Below are 24,454 nucleotides of genomic sequence, written 5' to 3' on the forward strand. Positions count from 1 at the left end.
GTCCCCATTTTTCAAAAGGCTTAAATCATACAGAATGACTTTTTTGAGAAAGTAAAAATGTGCAGTTTCCTGTGATGGGTAGGTTTAGGAGTAGGGGTGGTGTAGGGCGATAGAAAATACAGTTTGTACAGTATAAAAACCATTACGCTATGGAATGTCCCCACAATTCACAAAAACGAACGTGTGTGTGTGTGTTTGTGTGTGTTTTGTGACATATCAGGACACAAATTTGTATAATGACACAGGTATGACATAGGTATTACAAGGAGAGGATGACTTATGAGGACATTACCCCATGTCCCCATTTTTCAAAAGGCTTAAATCATACAGAATGACTTTTTTGAGAAAGTAAAAATGTGCAGTTTCCTGTGATGGGTAGGTTTAGGAGTAGGGGTAGTGTCCAAATATCCCCACAAGTAAAGTAATACCTGTCAATTTTGACCATGTGGGGACATTTTATTTTGGTCCCCATGAGTAAACAAGTTTATAAATCATACAGAATGTTCTTTTTTGAAAATCTAAAATAGCAGAAAGTTTTCTGTGATGGGTAGGTTTAGGGGTAGGGTTAGTGTAGGGGAGAGAATATACAGTTTGTACAGTATAAAAACCATTACGTCTATGGAATGTCCCCAAAAAACATTATAATATAATATAATATAATATAATATAATATAATATAATATAATATAATATAATATAATATAATATAATATAACATGTTAGCAATTATAACTAACATTAATATTAAACATATTTTATACATAAAATGTGTGTGTGTGTGTGTTCTGGCATATGTGGTTTTGATGACACAAATGTGTATAATGACATTGATATAATGTAATATGGTTTATGAGTACATTTTGTATGTTCTCGTAAACCAAATGGCTTAAAAAAAAACTAAACTATGTTTTTTTTTTTAAATAAAAAAATGCAGACAGTTTTCTGTGATGGGTAGGTTTAGGGGTGGGGGTGGTGTAGGGGGAGAGAATATGCAGTTTTTTACAGTATAAAAATCATTATGCCTATGAAGAGTCCCTAAACCACATATACCAACAGAAAGTTTTACATGTTCAATCACAGGTTTTAAAATTTCAAGTGACAATAACCAAACACAGGCTACCCAAGATCGATCATATACTATATATAAATTAAATATGTCTTTTTCATTAGGCATACAGTCAGGTAGATGTAAATGCATTTCAGTTAAATAGCTGACCTGCACAACATGCACTAAAAGGAGAACAGCTTTGCTCCATTATGTCACACTGCCCCCTGGTGAGATTCTGGATCACATCAATGGCAGTTTTTCTTTCTGGCTTCTTGTAGTCATGCAATAAGGTCCTGTTCCCTAGTTCACATTCAGTCTGCCATACTAACTTAGTTGATGTTGGTTGAGTTGTCAGAATAGAGAACAGATGATGTGGTGCAGAAGATCTGTGTTAAGTACCACTAACCTGCTCTTTCCCCTGCGTCACACTTTGGTCTCTAGTGACAACAGGTTACTATCTGGAGCAAAGAGGTGTTAGGAATAATGGCAGAAGATGAATAGGACAACATGTCATAAATTCAGAGGATGGAAAACTCACATGATTCTCAATTACCTGCATGAAGAACTGCCAGTTCAGTGATTTGGTTTTGCCTAGAAAATTGAACAGGCTTAAAGGAATAGTTCACTTTTAAATAAACTTTTCCTGATAATTTACTCACCCCCATGTCATCCAAGATGTCCATGTCTTTCTTTCTTCAGTGGAAAAGAAATTAAAGTTTTTGATGAAAACATTCCAGGATTTTTCTCCTTAAGTGGACTTGAATGGGCACCAAACGATTGAAGGTCAAAATTAGTTTCACTGCAGCTTCAAATTGTTCTACATGATCCCAGATGAGTGAAACCATCGCTCATTTTCTAAAAAAAAAAAAGAAAATTATATAAGTTTTAACCTTAAATGCTCATCTTGAACTAGCTCTCTTCTTCTTCTTCTTCTTCTTCTTCTTCTTCTTCTCTATTAGAATTCCAGCAGTGTAGATGCTGCTAAGCGTATTACTGCCCTCCTCAGGTCAAAGTTTGAACTAATTTTTATATGCAATATGCTAGTTCAATAGTAGATAACAATTAGTTCAAACTTTGACCTGTGGAGGGCAGTAATACACTTAGCAGTGTCTACACTGCCGGAATTCATATAGAGGAGAAGAAAAAGAGAGCTAGTTCAAGATGAGCATTTAAGGTTAAAACTTATATAATTTTCAATTTTTTTCAGAAAATGAGCGATAGTTTCACTAGATAAGACCCTTATTTCTCATCTGGGATCATGTAGAACAATTTGAAGCTGCAGTAAAACTAATTTTGACCTTCAATCGTTTGGTGCCCATTCAAGTCCACTATAAGGAGAAAAATCCTGGAATGTTTTCATCAAAAACTTTTATAAGACATGGACATCTTGGATGACATGGGGGTGAGTAAATTATCAGGAAAAGTTTATTTAAAATTGAACTAATCCTTTAATAGAACCATCGCAGCAACATAATCTATACACTGGCGCTTTTTATTTAAATTTGAAAATATGTGATTGATTCTATTAAGAACCACATGAGCCTGCACTGTAAAAAATATTTTTTTATCACATTTTTTCTTTTGTAAAATCAACTTCAATGATTAATGTGGTTCAGATAACATAATATTTTGAGTTTCTGTTGATTAAACCAATCGCCTTCATTGTCTTAACTCAAATTTTTAATTTCAATGAACTCAAAATTTTAAGGCAACCAGGTAACTTTTACAGTGTGAGGACAAGATTTAGTTTTTTGTAAACAAATTATTCTAAAGACATTTAAAACCTGTTTTATGTTGAAGAACAATAGCATTTCACATAGCTTGCATGTATTTTCATGCACATGCAAATTCACTGAGCTGTTTTAAATGTTTTTGCTTATGGAAATTTAAACATCAGTTTGGTGAATTTTAAGGCTGCCTGGCACATTTAAATGTGATTCTGCATTTGAAATGATTTTAAATTATTCTCTGTTTTGTCTCAGACTCCACCAATGCAGTTTCAAAGCATAAGAGCACATTTTTATTGTGATAACCAATTAGACTGCATGGTGATCTAAACATAAAATTAACCTATTGGATAAAAAACAGCTGGCTGCACTTAAGTAGTTTAGTAACGTCTCTAGCCATTTATATAATTAAAAAAAGATTCTGCATGAGAGTGAACATTAATAATATTGAAGGAATTATTAACAGGAGACGTCTCGTTTAGTCGCATGTTATAACAAGAGTGACCACAAGGGTGTGCTATACACTACTCGAAAAATGCACCTCATCTGCCCGCTAAGTTTAACATAGCTACTGTACACAGACGTGGTATCTAAATTTGTGTCATACTACAGAGCCCTCCAATAAAAGGATCGTCTTTACAAACGAAAATAGCCTCTCTTGCACGTTTCACATGTGCGCAGTTTGCAAAAATGCTTTGAAATACCCGAAAAGATATGACACTGCAGTCTGACGTCATTCAATCGCTCGAAGGCACAATCGTTTCCAAATGGAAATCCTCATAACACAATTAAAGTGTCATTTACACATCTAAATCACATTGCCTTTCAGGCGATATGTTAATTAATATGTTGGTTTTCCCATTGAGTCACTGTGTGCAGTAGTAGTTTTAATGCCAGTGGTTTCTAAATTAATGTAACAAACATGATAAATGGAAAGTGTACACTATTGATTTGTTTTAGGGAGATATTATATTAAAAATGCAAAGAGGAGGAGTTTAAACCCCTCTTTCACTAAAAAACAAGCCAGATGTGTCGTTGTTATGAATGTGATATGAAATAAAAGTGGTGTTTTTATATGTTTTATTTGCATTTAGACAATGTATTCATGTTGTGTTTATTGTTTGTAATGGTTGTGGATTAAATCATATGCTATTACAGACCGCTGTTCACGTTACATTGCGGAATTCGCTCTCTTTCATATATTACTACAGACACTTGTGAATGCATCCCCGCGCATGCGCAGTGTCATGTATGTGTGTGCGCGAGTAGCAGCCGGGCGTCGTGGTTTCGGTTGGCTGGGAGGAAGAGGAATAACGAATGTGGGAGCCAAGAAGAATTCCTCGTTGGCGAACGGCGCTGGGGCGAGAATATCCACGGGATTTCTGAAACGTTTTAACGGACTACACATGTCTCCTTAGGGAAATTTAGGGAAGTTTCCCCCTCACACGTTCCCGGATCGGATAAGGTAAGAGACGTTTACCGGGGATAATTAGTTTTTACGATCAGGTTTAAATCAACAATGCGAAGTGGCGAGTAAAACTCGGGACAGCTTTCAGATTTGTCATGTTTCTTTGTGATGTACACGAGCACATAGTGGGCAGTGGTGGGCAAACACTGGTCATTATGCAGGATTTGGGATCACTGTATTGTATTTTCATTAAGTGAAAAAACGTTAGCGAATATAAACGCTTTAGTCCTTCCTGATCAGTCATCGCGCATGCGTCAGCACTATGTAGTTTTCACTCACCTGGACTAAGGCCATGCAACAATAGTGAGGCTACACAATGGTGCCCTTGTTCTTACAGAAGTTAATGTCTCTTGAAGCATCTTAAAATGAATGTTTGTCGTTGGTGAGGGAAGATTGTTGCTTGCTCGTAAAGTTTCAGCACATGCAGAACCCTTCAAGGCCACTATCTCAGTGTATAAATGTTGCTTTGTAGTTTGTTTAGGAGTAAATTAGCTGTTTGGTGTGAGTTTTAAGTTTGGTATGTGTGTGTTTTAGTTAACCATTTGAAATTTCTCTTCATAATCTTAATAACAACAGGTGGTTTATGTGTCATTATTGGATTAAAGGAATAGTTAATATTCTATCATCGTTTACTAACTCTCATCTTGTTACAAACCTGAATGGCTGACTTTCTTTTGTGGAATATAAAAAGTTGTAGAGTCGCTAAAGCCTGGCATTTGAAATACTATATGAACCATATAGAGCATGATGTATTATATTTGATACAAGATATGAAATACATATGCTAAACTGCTTTAGATTTTGTCTAAAGGTTCAATAAACATTCCATATGTTTAGCATATGTGTTTTATGTTTTGTATCAAATATAATGCATCATGCTTTATTTGGTTCATACAGTATGATATAGTGAGAATATGAAGCTCACGCTCCACCTCAATTTTATTCAGAGGGCCAAGCAAACATATGCAATTTGGTGCAGTTGTTGTTATTTATATGGCCAAAAAGAAGATGGTTTAGCTTGTAAACCAATGAGATTTTTATAACATTATAGCAGACTATTTACATAAAATGCACAAGAATATTACTTTATATCCCCAAATACTGATGCATTATACATGATTTTTGCTGTATATGTAATCAAGTAAACCTAAACTTAAATTTCTTCAATCCAGTAAGTAAATATTACTACCATTATAAAAGTTATTCTTGCGTTTACTTCATAAAAATCGTAAAGAATTCACAGCAAAATGACATGCATCACAACCTGAAGGTGGACATTTTTGCTCGCAAAACAGTATCAATCAGATTTTATCAGCAAAGTTTTGATCATTTTGATAATCTAGAAACCTTAGAAATTCATGTATCAAAAGGCTGTATTGCAGGGATGGGCAAACGTCGGTCCTGGAGCGCCGCTCTCCTGCAGAGTTATTTCCAACCCTAATCAAACACAGCTGAACAAGTTAATCAATGTATTCAGGATTACTAAGGCTACAGACAGGTGAGTGTTTTATCAAGGTTGGAGCTAAATACTGCAAAACAGCGGCACTCCAAAACCAACGTTGCCCATCCCTGCTTTATAGGGTTAATTCTGTATGCAAAAGAAGTCAGTCAGTCCCTGTTCTCAGCCCACAGGCTGTTGGCAGAACGTCTGATGCATAAGGCGCACAAAATAGGAAAAACTAAGGGAGTTTCAAAGTTGTCATCTGATGTGTTGATTTCTCCAGGATTTCATGGAGACATACATGTCACGTTCTTTAATGGTCCACTTGGAAACAAAGCCGTTGTGACGTCAAACCCTCTTATGGAAGAAGAAAGCAGTCATGTTTACAACTGTGATAATGAGAACTTATTTGGTCAACTAAATGCTGGATTTTCAAAAGTATGTGAAGTTCACTGCACCATTGTTGCATTAAACTTATACAACGATCTTAACGGGTTAGTTCACCCAAAAATGAAATTACTGTCATTAATTACTCACCCTCACTTCGTACTAAAGCCGTAAGACTTTCGTTCATCTTCGGAACACAAATTAAGATATTTTTGATGAAATCTGAGAGCTTTCAGTCCCTTCATTAGGAGCAACGCAGTTTATACATTCATGATCCTGAACAATAGGAAAGACATCATTAAAGTAGTGTTGTCAAAAGTACCTACTTTGAAACCAAGTCGGTACTGAAATGTTAAAAAATGTGACGGTTTGAGTGCTGTTGAGCGGATTCATAAACAACTCTGATCATTGTAGCCAATCACAGACGTATGTGATGAGCACGTGAACACAGTGGCCAATCATAGGTGTTTATGAATCTGCTCATCAGCGCTCAAAGCTTCACATTTTTAAAATTCGACTTGGTATTTTTGACAACACTACTTTAATGAATGTAGGACTTACAGGTTTGGAATGACATGAGGGGGAGTAATTAATGACAGATTTTTCATTTTTGGATGAACTAACCCTTTAAATTAATTTGCACGCTGGTCAGCTATTGTTGGGACATCGACTTTCATGCCACTAAACATGACGCAGTGATTGGTTGCTTTTGGCCAGACATCCTCTTGGCCAATGAAAGCTGCGATGGAGTCCAGACCTTCTGCCGTCAGTCTGAAGATTTGGCTGCGCATTCTGCTTAACAGCATTAAGTCATGAAGTTTTGTCTCGATATGTTGAGGGTAAAATAATGGCAGAATTTAAATTTTTGGTTAAATGCTTTATGAATATCATTGCCTCCACTGCAGGTCATGCACTGATGTGTAGCTGTATAACTAAAATTGGCATATGTTTCAAGGGGAAGTCAGATGGCTTCACCAGCGCACACACCATACCACCACATTAAACCACATGAAATTAGAGAACCAGACTGTGCCTGGAATTTAGAGGTTTTATTTTAGTAACTTCCTCTTTGAGGCTAATTCAATCACATGAATGCATCTGATAACAGTCATATTGGCTAAATTCAGTTCTCATGGTATGTGTAGAGAACAGTGAGGGGCTTCTTTATGGACAAATGTGGACATCAGTCACTGCTGCCGTTTACACAAAAATAGACTCAAACTTGGAGCTGATTCTTCTTTCAGGTAATAACTTAAGACAAAATGTGTTTTTGTGAGGAGCTGAATGCTGTTGTAAATCTAAGTAACTGCATCCAGGTGTTAGGCTAAACTCCAGTTTTCAGTAACGTGCACTGTAAAGTAGCAGTATATCTGTGTGTGGAGGAATAGCTGAAGTTCTTGGGAATTCATACGTTCTTTTCCATCAACTAACCAGAAAAGCTTCTTAAACTCACATACACTGCCTTTTGCAGTCTGCTGGTTAAAGTTATTGATAGGTCGAGGGTTTTGAATAGACAAACCCAACTGAGAGTAGGCCTGGATTGTCTGAGGCATTTGCATTTTGTCATTTGAGTCCTTGTAGGTCTTTTTAAGGCTGTGGTGGCATTGTCTTCTGCAAACATGCCTGATTGGTTGTGAGTTCTGTTTGTTTACTCTTACGTTTGTGTGTCATTGTTATCAGGTGGAGAGGAAAATGAACAACCCATGGGCCGAGAAACATGTCTTTTTAAGCTCTAAAGCCCAAAGTATACTTTGTTTTTGTTTACATGTATGTTAGCGTATGGGTTGCACTTTATTTTACAGTACGTGCACTTAGGTGTATTCACAGTGTATTTAAAAGTACTGGGTAATATAAGGTAACTACATGGGTTAAGGCTAGGTTTAGGGGTAAGTTCAGGGTTAGTACCTAGTTATTATCCAGTTATTGCAATTATTATAATAAGTACATAGTACATATGTGTACAGTCGTAGCCTATTTTTCTCCAGAAGTTTATGACCTATAAAAATGAATTTGTATTCTTTTAAACTAACCCCCTCACACAAGTGCTTGTCAGTGTGGGCATCTGTTGTTGCAGTCTCCAGTATTTTGTTGTTGTCCCATCTCCTTAGTTTCAATTTCTACCTATGGAAGCTTGTTTCCGCCACTAAATAAAAAAATAAAAAAGGTAATTGAAACTTTTTTTTCTTGCAATTGTGAGTTTGCATCTCACAATTCTGAGAAAAAAAGTCAGAATTGTGAGATTTGCGAGATATAAAGTTTTTTTCTCGCAATTGCGAGTTTTTATTGCACAATTATGACTTTTTTGTTGAGTTTAGGCTGTATATCTTGCAATTCTGACTTTATAATATACAATTGCAAGTTAAAAAGTCAGAATTGAGATATAAACTCACAATTCTGAGAAAAAACGTCAGTCTTTTTCCCCTCACAATTGGACATTATAACACATTGTGAGTTTATAATTCTGAGAAAAAAGTCAGAATTGCGAGATTTAAATTCACAAATATGAGTTATAAAGTCAGAATTGCAAGATATAAATTTGAAATTCTGACTTTTTTTCTCACAATTGCGAGTATATATCACGCAATTATGACTTTATAACTCACAATTGTGAATTTATATGTAGCAATTCTGACTTTATAACTCGCAAACCTGACTTTACATCTCGCAATTGCAAGAAAAAAGCAAGAATTGTGAGTTAAAAAGTTGCAATTACCTTTTTTAAATTTTTATTTCACGGCAGAAACAAGCTTCCATACAGGCCAGTGTTTCCACCTTATGGAACAACTGTTTAGTGCAAAACAAATTCAGTGCACACGCAACTGGTCACAATAATCAGGCGGCACACATACAGTACGCGCATATTTTTCTGGTGACAAATTTGCTTCACGAACACTGTACGTAGACCTTCGTACCTGTAAAAACAGAAGTATACTTTGGGCTTAAGGATACAAAATTATGAAATATTTAATATTTATATTTAGTTTAAATCATAAGTAATTTGAATTTCATGTAAGCCAAAAGTAAGTTATGAATAAAAATCTTACTAGTACACACTTGTACACACCTTAATGGACAACAGTGTAGTTATGCACCTGCATACTAATGTCATCACAAACTTTAGTATTCTCTCTGAGTTACATTCTCAGGTAGGTTATTAGCGTGACATCACTACCTGCTTTTATGACATCCATTAACTGGGCCAGGAATATCCCTAAAGCTGCTGAAGTTTCTTATTCTCTCTCTCTCTCTCTCTCTCTCTCATTCGCTCTGCTCTCTGCTCTCTCCTTCTGCCTGTTTGGCCAGAGTAAATATAGCCTGTTTGGTTTTTTGCTGGAGGATAAACACAGATGTCGAATCGGACTGTTTGCCACTGCGGACTCACCCCAACGGTTTCTCGTAGAGATATAGAAAATGACAGAAAAAGTACAATAATAACACTCAGAAAATGCTTAATGTAGCCATTAGGTCTGACTGTATCCTTATTGACCAATACAATTTGCCAAGTCACAGTTTATCGAGTTACTTTTAAGTGTATAATTACTGTAATAGCATGCAAGGTAGTTAAATATTGCATTAGTAATCGCACATTAACTAGAGAGCTATTTGCATCGTTAGGAGAAAACTGGTCTTTCCGCTTGTTTTGTTCCCTTACATTGAACACTAAAACTGACAGCGTTGTAATGTGATATGGTACAAGGAAGCATAGGTTTTATTTGTCTGATTGCACAGCTACTCAACCGAAAGGCTACAAGTAGTTCTGTCAACTTGGTGTTATGACTTATTGACATGTCTTTTCTTGAGAACGTGTCACTTGAGAGAATGACTTCCACAAACTGTCAGCCGAAGTCAGCAGGCTTCCATGCTGTTTTTACACCTGTTTCACTACGGCCTCTCCACCTGCTCAGCTCCAGAACCAGAGAGACCTGATTGACGAGAGAGATCCCACAAAGTCCAGGGAGTTTGAGTGCAGAACAAAACATGTCTTTGATATGGCTTCTCAGTCACGTACATAACAGAATAACAGATAGCTGAAACCTAAAACTGTAAGTGAAATTTAGGATAAAGTTTAACAATGAAGTAAAGTAGAAGCATTGAGATACACGTTGTAGGAATTTTGTCAGGGCTTTTGCATTAAAAGCATGACATTTTTCATTGATATACTATCTTTATGATGTATTTATAACAATTAGGATTGTACTGATAGAAAAATATATTTTATTGTGGCTGATAATCAATATGATGATGACCTATTATGAATGTATTCACTATGCCATTCAAAGGTTTGGGGTTGGTATAAGTCTCTTCTGCTCACCAAGGCTGCATTTATTTGAACAAATTACAGTAAAAACAGTAATATTGTAAAATATTAATACGATTTCAAATAAGTAATTCAAGTAATTTATTCCTGTGATGACAAAGCTGAATTTTCAGCATCATTACTCCAGTCTTTCGTGTCACATGATCCTTCAGAAATCATTGTAATATGATGATTTGCTGCTTAAAAAAAAAGTTTATTATTACCAGTGTATAAATAGTTAATATTTTGGAGAGTGATACATTTTTTCATTCTTTGATGAATATAAAGTTCAAAAGAACAGCATTTATTTAAAAAGAAATCTTTTTTAACATTATTAATGTCTTTACTGTCACTTTTAATCAATTTAATGCATCCTTGCTGAATAAAAGTACTAAAAATCCTTCAAAACAGTATAATGTACATTTAGATTATGTATAAAATATCAGAATTTTGTTGTTTATTGGCTGATATGTGAGTTTGTTTATTTATTTTTCACCATTATTGAATGTTCGTCATCCAATATTGAATATTTATTCATCTAGCAGTAATTTAAGGATAGTGATAGATTATGGTTTCACGTTTCCATTAGTTACTGAGTCTAACTTAGTTTTTAGAGTTTTAATGTTTTTTTGTTTTTTTAAACAAAGTAGCATAGATCTACATCATGGAAATAATTATGGTCTTATCAGCCATAATTGTAATATCAGTGCATTTCCAAATACAATAGAAAAGAAAAACCTTTATTTCTTGAGTTCAGAAAAAAATATATCATCTGCACATACAGTCACAAAGAAAGCCCTACATCCCTAATAAAAATGCTTTTTTTATGTGCCGTAACCATTAAAGAAAAGCTTTAAAATGTCTTCAATGTCTTCTGATTTCTTAAACATCTAGCCTGGAACCATTTGTGGATGTGGGAGTACTTGGGAGATCTGAGAGGGAAATTGACTTTACCAAAAAGTGTCTCAAAAGGGAAAAGGCTTTGTTTTATAGAGGATCTCCATTAAATTAATGACACCAGATGTTTCAGACCCACACAGTTGTAGAAGTAGGCCATTCATTGTCCCAGGAGCTCTCCTTGTTCACAACTTTCTGTTCTTAAGGAATTTCCTATTGATCTGGCCGAGCAATTTATTCTGCTCCCTCTGGGAGAGGAAGAGAGACATCGAGAGGAAACTGTCAGAGCGAGTAGGGGATCCTCGAGAGCATGTCAGCGGATACGCGGGAGGAAGTGTTGATGAATGGAAGCTGACTGTCTCGAATGTCTCCGGTACCATTCCAACTTCCGGCAGTTTCTAGTCTTAAACCAGACACTCTTTCTGGAGTGTAGATACGTCACCTAGGAGTGAACTGAGATATGGACTTGACAGACCCAATCAAGTGGGCAGTTTTGTTGCGTCTTCCTCCATCTGTCTCTTATTGGGGGAAGTGTGGTAGTGTCGTGCGTCACGCTGGTTCTTTATGTTGCACTGTTGGAGAGGATGGTAACTCAGACAGGAAATGAGTGCTGGGACATGACAGGCCCATGAATCACCCCCTTTTTTGAGGAGATGGGTCACATCAAACACATACACAGTGTGTTAAAATGTTGCCTAAGCGGACATCAGAAGAAACCAGTTCACTCCCATGTCCTCTGACTCACTCATATATGCCAAGAATTCAGTCCACTTTAAGAATTGAGTGCTCTTTATGAAGTGAAACATGTAATTATTGGAGTACATTTTACAAGAAAATTCTATTTCCGTTTTTCTACTTCAAGATGCTTGCCAGTTCTTTGTAATTATTTGTCAACTTTACTAGCAATTTCTGAATGAAAATTGATTCCGAGTAAATCCTAAACCAAATTTATTTCAGTGTAAACGGCACATGCATTTTTCCTGCATTGAAAATATTTTGGCGCCAAAATGAATTTTTTTTTCCGCCAAAGAATTATTTGATAATTTAAAGGATTAGTTCACTTCAGAATTAAAATTTCCTGATAATTTGGTCACCCCCATGTCATCCAAGATGTTTTTGTCCTTCTTTCTTCAGTTGAAAAGAAATTAAGGTTTTTGAGGAAAACATTCCAGGATTTTTCAATTACCAATGGTTGAAGGTCCAAATTGCAGTTTTCAGCTTCAAATGGCTCAACACGATTCTTTCATTATGTAATCACGTTGGAAAGGTAACGCGTGAAGTAATGCGGTAGGTTGAAAAACTCCATCTCATTTTGGTCCTTCAACCCGTTGAACCCCAGTTAAGTCCACTATATGGAGAAGAAAAAAATAATAATCTTTTCGACTGAAGAAAGAAAGACATAAACATCTTGGATGACATGGGGGTGAGTAAATTATCGTGAAGTTTTAATTCTGAAATGAACTAATCCTTTAATGTGACGATATTTGTCTTTCTGCAGTACCTGCTGATGGCTGAGTGATTTAAAATGCTCCAGTGAGTGTTTTTAAGTGCTCTGTGAAGAGCATCAAAGGTTTCTATTTACAACGTGTTTTTGCAGCGTTGAGCTTTGTAGCCAATCACAGACATATCTGTTGAGCACATGCCAATCAGATGTTTTTAAGTTAGTCTGAATCTTCTGAACCTCAGGAATCCTTTCATTATAACCACCAAAGAATAAACAAAATGTCAATAAGAGATTCACTGCACAGCATAGACAACTTCATTGATTATAACAGGAGTTTTCGCAAGAGTGCAAATTTGTATAACTCGAATTATGATGAGTCTTTGCTCACTTTCTGTATATAATATATATTTTTCATCCTGCAAACTACACATTGCAAAGTTTCTGGATTGACAACTGTATTTAAATGCATTATTGAATCCGATTGACATGGCAATGGATGGAGCAAAGCAGTCTGATAGTGTATGTCAAATGATCTGTGCATTAAGTCTAAGCACTAATCTAAGCACTTTGTTTTATGCTCTGTCCTGTCAGTGATGTTTTTATTTCATGAGTAAATGGGATAAGTTAATATTACAAACTGTTTCTTTGCATTTATTTTGGATTTATTGTCAGTACTGTGCTCACAGTTCACATGGATAGGTACTGTACTGTGTGTGTGGATAACCATGTTCATCCACCACCACCGAAGACCATTTTTGACCCAGGAAAAACCCTGAACCACTGAAAGGCACTTTTTGCCGTATGGTTTGTTGTGCGTAATGCACCACACAAGTGTCCAGGGTTTAGTTTCAAAATAGTGAGATGTTTTTGAGCCTCTCTAAATGCTTGTGTTCTGAATATTTCTTTCTCAGAAAGCTCTCGCTTACCTCCTTCGAGAGCCCTGATGTGGTCAGAGCTTGAGGGCCGCACTTTTTCCGCTCGGTGTAGTCTGCACACGCCCACACGCATATGCCTACACTCGTTTAAGTAGCCTACACACATTCCTACATTCACTCAATCTTCGGTCTGCAATACCTTGCATTTTTTGACATCACTTTATGGTGGTACCTTATGGTATTATAGCCGTATCATTGATGTTTTATTGGGTACTTCTCACTAATTGGTTAAGTCGTAGTAAGATATTCTAATGATCTCTTGATTAGTCCGTGCTGTATCATTATCCTCTGACTGAGCGTTTGGGCTCGCATCCAAAGAACTGATGACGACCTTGTCAAGGTTCGGTATTGAAGGATTTCTTTCTTCTGCCAACATTTCCTCAGGCTATATTACAAATATGATGAATGTCTATCTATAGCAAAATATTTTTGTGTTAGAACTTTTTAATATTACATTTATTTTACACCTTGTGACTTAATATATACACTACAGTCTTATGCTCACCAAGGAATTTATTTGATAAATAATACAGTAAATACAGTAATATTAAAAATATTATTACAATTTAAAAAGACTTTCCTATTTTAATAGATTAAAAATGTAATTTATTCTGGTGATGCAAAGCTGAATTTCCAGCATCATTACGCCAGTCTTCAGTGTCACATGATTCTTCAGAAATCATTCTAATATGATGATTTTGATAACATTTCTTCTTATTATCAGTGTTGACTACAGTTGTGTTGCTTAATATCTTTGATGATTAAAAAGATAAAAACAAGAGCATTTATTTAAAAAATAGATTTTGTAACATTATAATTGACTTTAGTGTCACTTCGATCAATGTAATGCGTATTTGCTGAATAAAAGTATTAATTTCTAAAAAAGGAATCTTACTGACCTTACTGTCAGTACTTTACTGTCAATCTTACTGATATATGAATGCAAAAATAACAATAATTCAGCTATTTAACGTTATATAAACTATTTAGTCTTTTGTCTGACTAAAATCATAAGTTCAGTCAAGTCTGACTCACAGACATAGATAATATGATTATCAATGTTGTGCGCTTGGTGTGTTTTATTCTTCAAATATTCAATTACACTTTGGGACATGTACGCTTTGACAACTATGCAAAACCTGCTGTAATTCAGTTATAACTGCATCATGTAAACATACTTATGTTGTAACCCATGGTGGAGAGATTTACCTCTTCACAAGTACCTTAAATTCAAATCTAGCTCCAAGTATTTCTGCCCACAGTGACCATATAAACTGAATTATGGCCTGTGGGTGAGCGTTTCTCAAATTTGACAAGGATAACTCATACTGAGCTATGAACAAAGCTGCTTCCAGGACCACTTCAAAGATGTGATGTTGGCGTACTGAACGGTACCTTGCCTCGTGCAACCCTTTATAAATGACTGCTCATGAGCGAGGCGTTTCTGCAGTGCAGAGCTGCCCTCCTTCTGTCAGCACTCTGGTTGTGGCTCAGACAAAGCTGCAGATTGTCTCCAAAGTACAGGAGTGCCAAGCTTGGGGTTAATACTGACGCTTGTGCCAAAAGCACCAAGGGCCTCGCTTTCTTGCCACTGTTACTGACTGGAATTTCTTGAGAGGAAGTCGTGTACGTGTGTTCACGTGTGCTCGTGTGATTGTGTGCATGTTCCCCATAGCCGAAGTCCAACAACTGTAGAGTCATTGTTTTAATTTTAATTGAGTTCAGCATGGAGTCAATCCTAGAATGCCATTTAGTTAGTTTTCATTGCATGCCTTTATCCATTACAAAATCAGATTTAGTGAAAGGGCAGAGAGTTTCATGTTTTGGTATGGTTGCAAAAGTCAATTGCGTGCAGACTGTGGCACAGATCATCTATAAGTAGATCTACAAGGAATGCCTGCAGATTTCCACACAATTCAAGTTCTGCTCTCAGTTAGTTACTTTTGCTTTTGATTATCCGCATAAGGATACCAGGAAGGGATAGAAGGTGGATATTTGTAAAGCATTGTTTGCATTACACCAACTGCTCCCACAGTCTGTACACCTTCACCCACCTGCTATTATTGAACAGATGTTTTGTACAATATTCGTTTTTACAAAAACAATGACAAGACATTGAAATTGACATTGAGTTGTAATTGTATCTTTGGAATACGCTTCGAAAGGTTCACAAAGAGAGAGTAAGACTAGTTTGACGTGCGAGAACCAGTGAGGTTCATTCTCGTGCATCAAGCAGGTTCGGTTGAGCTTCTGTTTATGTTCGCTGGTCAATGTTTATATGTGAATAAAAGCCTAAATTCAATCTGTTCCTCATATAGTGTGATCTTGTCTCTTTAGAAAATTTGGACAAAACTGCTCAATTCATATTGATTAGTTTTACAATCTCTTTGTGGACTTTTTGAAGCGTCAAAGTGGTAGTTGCGTAGCTGTCAATGGGGAGACCAAAAGCTCTCAGATTTAAAGGTGCTAAAGAGGATGTTTTGTTTTATACATTTTTGCAATATTACTTGAAACTGTCTTTACTAACTGATAAAAGACTATTTATTAGGTGCACTGAAAGGAATAATATTAATATACATCATCTGTGCACGAGGTAGGGCCTTAAAAACATCAGCCAATGATCGCGTAAACGGCTGTCTGGCTTGTCAATCACTGCCGTGATGTTCCTTGTGAGAGACGAGCGCGGCTGCGCGCTCCAGTAACTTTCCGCACTCCACAGGCGCCGCATGCAATGTTTTTGTCAGGAGACGGGAGTAACAACTGCAGATTATGAGTTACCTGCTGTGAGTCCGACATAATGAATCCACTAACACGACACAGCGAATGCCGGTGGTAAACAAACACTCGTGTTCCAATACCTGTGCACGAGTTTTGGGAGGCGTTCCTTTAAAATGAGCTGTGAAGGAGGGGGGGTTGTTCTTATGCATGCGCTCATTTCAAAAACTCAGTAACAGTCTTTGGTTTCTCAGTCGACGAAAAGATCCTCTGTAGCACCTTTAATCAAAAAGATCTTTATTTGTGTTCAGAAGATGGAACGGAAGTCTTTGGAATGACTTGAGGGTGAGTAGTTAATTAGGGCTGGGCGATATATCGCATGTGATTGTAACGCGCATTTCGTCAGTAAAGCCGGTTCCCTGATTACCGCTAAATCACAAGCGCCTGCTTTCAAATGGAGCGGCATTTAATAGACAGAGCCGTAGTTCAACTTTTTGGTTGAACTATCCCTTTAAGACGGCTTTCCACAGTCTTCGACATTTGTATAACACTGTTGAATTTCGCCCCTAGTGGTGCTTATTGTCTGTCAAACATATTTTATTGGATTGTAATATTTTTACTTCTGAGGAAATTTTTATTCTGATGCTACACTTGAAATGTTTTTTTTACATTTTAGTTTTTTGTGAAAATGGGTCTTAATTCTATTTAGTTTTTATTTAAAATTTTTAGTAACTCAAATATTGTTTTCGCCATGACAATAACTAAAGAAGCTGGCGTGATGTTAAAAAACAATCAAACACACAAACAACTCGACATAATTATTCATAACCGCCCATTTTACAGAAATTGTGTTTTAACAAATAATGTTTTAGAGTAAAAATATTGGTAATTCTCAGCTCAACTCTCATAGTTTTGTTTAGAATACACACCCGGTCTGGCAGTCACATCGGTCTAGCCACAAAGGTTACAATATTTTAATGCACTTAAAGCTTAAAGCAGAACTAAGCAAGATTCGCAAAGCTCCCCCTACAGTTTCCTTCAGTGAATGACACTGTCATAAATTCTCCAAGCGCAGCTCTAGACTACAACGACTACAACACTCGCCAGCGCAGTAGTTTTTCAAATACAGTACAAGAAAGAGGAGGTGGGTAATTTGCAAATACAGTACACTCTATGGAGGTGGGTAATTTTCGAAATTGTCTTATAAAGACATAATATATACATTGTTTTTGAATTACCGTAAAGCATTTTGTCACTCTCGCCTGAACGTGAACATGAGGCGAGATTGTTTCGGGTCGGTGCAGCTCAAGTTGCAAGTGCTGTATTCTGGCGTAGATGTGCCAGAGGGGGTTAGTGCTCGCCTCAAACACACCACTACAAATCAATTAACCATCGTAAGGACTTAGAAAACTATTTATGAAGGTAAAAAAAGTTACTTAGTTCTGCTTTAAATCGGATCCAAAAAAAAACTGCATATGCAAATGTTTTGAACTCAGCAGCTCCTGTACTACTCTCCATTGGAAATGAATGACTTTAGTCTATGTGAAGCGGAATTTTGTTTCAGTGCGAATTCACTGTGGATGCCACATGATTAAAAAGCAATCCACATATGAAATGTCCTGTTGCTCGCTGCTTGCTTTGATGCTGTATTATATTGCATGCAGTTAGAAAAATGATGTGACTTGTATTTATCTCCAAATATTTAAGTCAGTGTCAGCAGATTTTAAATGCTGGTGGATTTGTGTGTTTTTTTTAACCACGTATATGTTTATCCCACCATGAGTTTGTGTCTCATGCTGTACATTGCAGTGTCTGTAGGGACGCCACACACAGATGCTCACTGTGAAAATGAAGAGTAATGACAGTAGGGTGTTGACTGTTGTGTTCCTGGATGTCAGGAGAGTTGCGCTACACACCACTGGAGAGAGAGAGAGGGAGGGAAATAGCCTGTTTTCTCTGAAGAACAGTGGAGCTCTTATCATCGTGGGAGAGGGAGAGATTGTCCGATTAGGGATGAGAGATGGCCAGACCCGCAGACGGTGAGAAAGAGAAATAAGGGAGAGAAGATCCAAAAGCATGTGAATGAAAGTGTTAGGTGCACCTCTGTTTGGTTTTTGTGCATCCTGATTCTGGTTCATGCAGCAATCGTGACATACCTTTCAGACGACCATTACCTCAGCTAGTCTGTTTCTCTTTCAGTATATCTCTTTCTCTTCCTGTGTTGATTTTATCAGTCTGACATAGTTACACGTTTTGGTCACGCTAACAAAGAAATTCCCCCGAGAGGCTCATTGTCTCGTAGCGATTCAAAGGACTTTGTGGCCTGTGTGAGAGAGTGAGAGATTGATAGGGGTTTTCTTAAACAGAACAGCCTTTTTCTCATGAACGAGGTCAGGGTTATAAATTAGCCTGCGTGAGAGAACGAGGCTTTGGCCGCAGACGTCGGCCGTGTTTCATTCTCCAACAGTGAACGAGGATGAGCCATCGTCACTTCTCCTCCCCTGTCCGCGCGCTTTGAACGATGATGGGAATGTAAAGTGGGCTGAACTATGTGTGGAGCCTTATGAATTCCTGCACAGATCAGCAGTATAAACATACACACGGTCACGCTCATGTAGGGGTGCGCCTTTCAACCCGTTCCCACGTTTCAATCTTGCAGGAATGTTCCTAGCCCTATGGGGAGTATTTAGACGTGTCTCTCCGCGCTCCTTTTTTATGTCTTTATTCCTCCTGAATCCATTCGCTCCATCTGGTGTATCTTTACAGAATAAAGTATGGAATCAAAGCACTTTTTTACTGTCATCCATTGACGAGATCTGTTGGACATGACACTACACTTGCTCAGATGTGATTTTTGAGTGCACACACTCTGAAAATGTGCATTAGAGCAACAATATAAGTTCAAATGGTGATTTTTATCACTGAAACTCCTGGCAAGAAACTTTATGACTTCATCGTCTTCAATTCAAGAGACACTATTAGTAGTGTAATAGTATCTAGCTTATGGCAGCTATTGTCAAAACACCCTTGTTCCCTGTCAAGCACTGAGGCTGTTATCAGTTCCAGACTGCTGACTGGACTTGAGTTGTGATAAACTATTTTGCACATGACTTTGGCGTAAGAACAAGTTTCAGTTGCATTTTACAATATGACCTGGCAATCTGGCAATTGACATAGCATGCGCAAGTGTTATTTTAGTATTATTTATATACTACAGTAGGGATAGTTCACCCAAAAATGAAAAATCTGTCATCATTTACTCACCCTCATCATTTACTCACAAATGAAGATATATATTTTTTTTCAAAGTGGTAGTTGCATAGCTGTCAATGGAGGGACAGAAAGCTCTCAGATTTCATTAAAAAATATCTTCATTTGTGTTCCGAAGATTAATGAAAGTCTTACGGGTTTGGAATGACATGAGGGTGAGTAAATGATGACAGAATTTACATTTTTTGGTGAACTAACCCTTACATTTTTTAAATTAATTTATTTCTTTATGATTTAGTAATTTTGTGATATTCTTTAGTCATTTTTAGTGATTTTTAACATCTCTATTTAGCTTTAATTTATTTTTTTAGTTCAGTACTTCACCTTAAATTTATTTCAGGTAGTTGCCAAGGAAACATATTTAATTTTTGTTTTCATCTTTATTTTTGTTTTATGTAATAGTTGCAGTTTTAGTTTACAATAACAACCCTGGCATGCACTTAAAGGGATAGTTCACCCAAAAATGAAATTTCTGTAATCATTTATTCACCCGTAGATTGTTTCAAGTTAATTGTTGAAAAACAAAGAAAGATATTTTGAAGAAAGTTTGTAACCCGGCTGCTTTGGGCCAGCATTGACTGCCATAGTATATTTTTCCCTACTATGGCAGTCAATGGTGGCCCAAAGCGACCTGGTTACAAACTTTCTTCAAAATATCTTCTTTTGCATTTAGCAGTACAAAGAAATGTATACAGGTTTGCAATAACCTGAGGCTGAGCAAATGATGACAGAATTTTCATTTTTGGGTGAACTATCCCTTTAAGAATGCAGCTTAGAATGCAGTATTAAAGGTTAAGTTCACACAAAAATGCAAATGTGATTATCCATATGCCATTTTACTGACTCTGTTGTTGTAAAGATATTTAGCAGAAAGTCTTACATCTCATTTAAATATGGCACAGCAAGCATCAGTGACATTAGTGACGAGACGCACATGAAACAGTGTTGTTTGACGTGATGACGGCAAACCTGGCATGACGTCTTGATTTGCCATTTTTAAATTGAATGTGAGAAACAAATTAAATTTAAGAGTTATGACGGAGAAGATTTCAGCAGAAAAAGGTTTAAATTTGGTCTTGTTCCTCACAGACCATGTGAAATCACTTGAACTATTTTTTATGGTGATTTATAGTGCTTATTTTTGCAGCATGACAGCCCCAGTTCCTATTTATTTTTTATTGTATTGGAAAATCTATTTTCTTTTGTGTTCTTTGGAAGAAAGAAGTACCGCTTTTTGACACACCTTCCTCTAGGTGCTTTACTATAAATTAGCAAGTTTCAGAATGATTTAATTTTTTTTTTTTTAATTGAAATAAATATGTTTATTTAGCAATGACACATTCAACTAATCAAAAGTGACAGTAAAAAAAAAATTCTAATAATTTTTCAGATAAATGCTGTTCTTTTGAACTTTATATTCATCAAAGAATCCTGGAAAAATCTATTACAGTTTCCATAAAAAAAAAAAAAAAAAAAATATATATATATATATATATATATATATATATATACATATATACATACATATATACATACATACATACATACATACATACATACATACATACATACATACATACATACATACATATATTAAGTAGCACAACTGTTTTCAACATTATATCAAACTAAATTTTCAAAATTGATTGGAGGGTAATTAGAAAACAGAAAAACAGAGAAACAGTAATAGGAAGGAAGGGAGACAAGGCACAAGGTGTGTATGTGTGTGTGTGTGTGTGTGTGGCTCGCTCTCTTGCTCCCAGGTGGCTCCTAAAGTCACAAAGGGAAATGGGAAGACAGTAACTCAAAACGAACACAAACTGCCTCTCAGACTGAGCTTCCTCCATATGTTTTCAATACTATCCAGCACACGCTGATGGCCGTGTTTAGTCTTCAAATGTTCACTGTCAAGAGTCTCCAGTTGTCATAAAACTCTCTGCCTGGGTCCTATCTGTCTTCCTGAGGGTATAAAACTCATCAGCGTCACCTAAATTTTAGTATTGCTTATTTCAAGCCTATGACTTTGCACACACTACCATTCAAACCTTTGGGGCTGGTGAGATTTTTATTTTTGATCAATTTATGCATACTTGTATTTGAACACTAGTGTACTTGTAGGCCTATTTAAATATTTTAAACGGGACCTATAATATAAGTCTCTGGTGTCCCCAGAATGTGTCTGTGAAGTTTCAGCAAATACCCCACAGATCATTTATTATAGCTTGTCAAATTTGCCCCTTTGTGGGTGTGAGCAAAAACATGCAGTTTGTGTGTGTCCCTTTAAATGCAAATGAGCTGCTGCTCCCGGCCCACTTTCCGAATGAGGGCGGAGCTTTAACAGCTCATGCTTCGGTTGCTCAACAACAAAGCTGGAGAATCTCACGCAGTCTAAATGCTGATTGTCAGTAACGGTGTTCAGCCTTACATTGTTCAAACCGGAGTCGACACTGATGGAGAGACTCAGGAAGAAGTTACAACTTTTAGAATGAAACTGGACGTTTCTGAACGGTTAGTGGATACATTTATGTAGTTGCTGTGGAGATGACTTTGCAGATGTTGTTTATGCTCAAACAGCAACATTACACACTAACTAAAGTTAAAAAAGTGAAATCATAATCAACCACCCCTTTAATGGAGCAACAAGATACTTCAAAGAATAGCATGGTACATGTCCTAAAACCATAGTAGTACTATGATACTTTTTGTTAGCTCTTTCTTTTCTTCTCTTCTACTTCAAAACAAACTCTCTGGCTGCTTTTGTGTGTTTTCCTCCCCTTTTTTCTCTCTCTCACAGATATGCAGCCACACCTTGTTCCTTTATATCTATCAGTCAGTGCTGCTTTTGTTGGGAAGGTTGAACATGCTAGAGTCCATTAACCGCTTCTACAAAACACCTGTTACGTCACGCTGGGTCCAGGGGAAAGGAGCGACTTACCAGGGTCTTTTCTTTTAGCCATTGCAGGTCGAACAGCCACACTATTCAGTCATTTTCAGGTGCAGTGCTGCTTCAGACATAATCAGTCTTCAGTTTTCCTCGCAGTCGCGCTACCTGCCCCGCTCTGACTGTTTTAATGTGTGCCCTTTCAGCTGACAATGTAACACTGTCCTCATATTACTGCTGTGCAGCGTGAGAAAGGGAAGTGTATGCTGTAGACCTCAGCCAGAAGCAATTAAACTGTTTATGAAGCATTAGCTGAAGTATTCGTGTTAGCCTTGCTATTTATTTTGTGACACACATACTAATGTGCAGTGTTGATTGTGTCCACTCAGACTCTCAAATACTCTTTGAGAAGATTTGAAAAGCGTATAGACTTATGAGTAAGGATCAAACACAGGAAGCTGAGCTCACTCTCTGGACTGGCCCTTGCGCCTCAGTAGAGTCGTCTGTAGCTGGCTTCACACTGTGTACTAACTAGGTGCGACAACAAAGTGTCAAGTATCACATCTCCTCCATGTTAATGTGAGTTTTTGTACTAATTGCTACTGTTGGGATAGATCAGGATGTGCTTGAGGGTGAACTTGACCTTCAGTCTTCATGTCCTGGTCAGTAAGCATTTAGGTCTAGCTCTTTTCCTGGTGAGGAAGACTACTTACTTTTAATGAGCTATTTAATTCATTTATACTGTGTGGGTGTGTATATATATATATATATATATATATCTCATTAGTTAACATTAGTTAATGCACTCACTAACATAAACTAACAATGACCAATATATTTTTACAGCATTTATTAAAGGGTTAGTTCACCCAAAAATGAAAATTCTGTCATTAATTACTCACCCTCATGTTGTTCCACACCCATAAGACCTTCATTCATCTTCTGAACACAAATTAAGATATTTTTGATGAAATCCGATCAGTGAGGCCTGCATTGACAACAAGATCATTAACACTTTCAGATGCTTAAATCTACTAAAGACATATTTAAAAGTTCATGTGACTACAGTGGTTCAACATTAATGTTATGAAGTGACTAGAATACTTTTTGTGCCAAAAAGCAAAATAACGACTTTATTCAACAATATCTAGTGATGGGCGATTTCAAAACACTGCTTCATGAAGCTTCGAAGCTTTACGAATCTTTTGTTTCGAATCAGTGGTTCGGAGCGTGTATCAAACTGCCAAAGTCACGCCCCCCAGTGGTGAATCATTGAAATTTTGAAACGCTTATGACATAGCGAAGCCTTGTTTAATGAAATCATGTGACTATGGTAGTTTGATACGCGCTCTGGACCACTGATTCGTAAAGCTTTGAAGCTTCATGAAGTGGTGTTTTGAAATCGCTCATCACTAGATATTGTTGAATAAAGTCGTTATTTTGTTTTTTTGGTGCACATAAAGTATTCACATTGCTTCATTTAAAAATGTAACTTATTCTTGTGAGGGCAAAGATTTCAGCATTATTACTTAAGTCTTCAGTGTCACATGATCCTTCAGAAATCATTCTAATATGCTGATTTGCTGCTCAAGAAACATCCTTATTATCAGTGTTGAAAACATGATAACATGAAAACATGATATATTTGTGGAAACTGTGACACTTTTTTTTCTTTGATAAATAGAAAGTTCAAAGGAACAACATTTTTTTGAAATTGAAATTTCAATTAAATTCAATTCACATTTCTTTGTATAGCGCTTTTCACAATACATATCGTTTCAAAGCAGCTTTACAGAGAATGCATGTCAAAATTACAATATTAGAAGAATGCAGTTAGCAAATAATGTAATAATTTGTGCAATTAATTTACAAATACTGTTAGCATTTAATTTTAAGGTAGAAGCATTGAGCTCCTGGAAAAATGAAATGCATCAACAATAATTA

At 36.6% G+C, this 24,454-nt stretch overlaps 1 protein-coding gene across 3 annotated transcripts in view; it reads left to right on the forward strand.

Annotated features, from left to right (window-relative positions):
- Positions 1 to 4,067: 4,067 nt before the first annotated feature.
- The window catches only part of sipa1l3 (signal-induced proliferation-associated 1 like 3), a 107,306-nt gene continuing 86,919 nt past the window's right edge, over positions 4,068 to 24,454 (forward strand). For 2 of the 3 annotated variants that reach the window (XM_067390526.1, XM_067390528.1), the window contains exon 1: positions 4,068 to 4,240. The gene's annotated coding sequence lies outside the window, so the exon portion shown is untranslated. Of the gene's footprint in view, positions 4,241 to 7,293; positions 7,316 to 24,454 lie in introns of those variants that run through there. The other variant, XM_067390527.1, reaches the window with a different exon arrangement.

The sequence above is a fragment of the Chanodichthys erythropterus genome, chromosome 7 (genome assembly GCF_024489055.1).
Source record: "Chanodichthys erythropterus isolate Z2021 chromosome 7, ASM2448905v1, whole genome shotgun sequence".
In the NCBI taxonomy this organism is placed as follows: Eukaryota; Metazoa; Chordata; class Actinopteri; order Cypriniformes; family Xenocyprididae; genus Chanodichthys; species Chanodichthys erythropterus.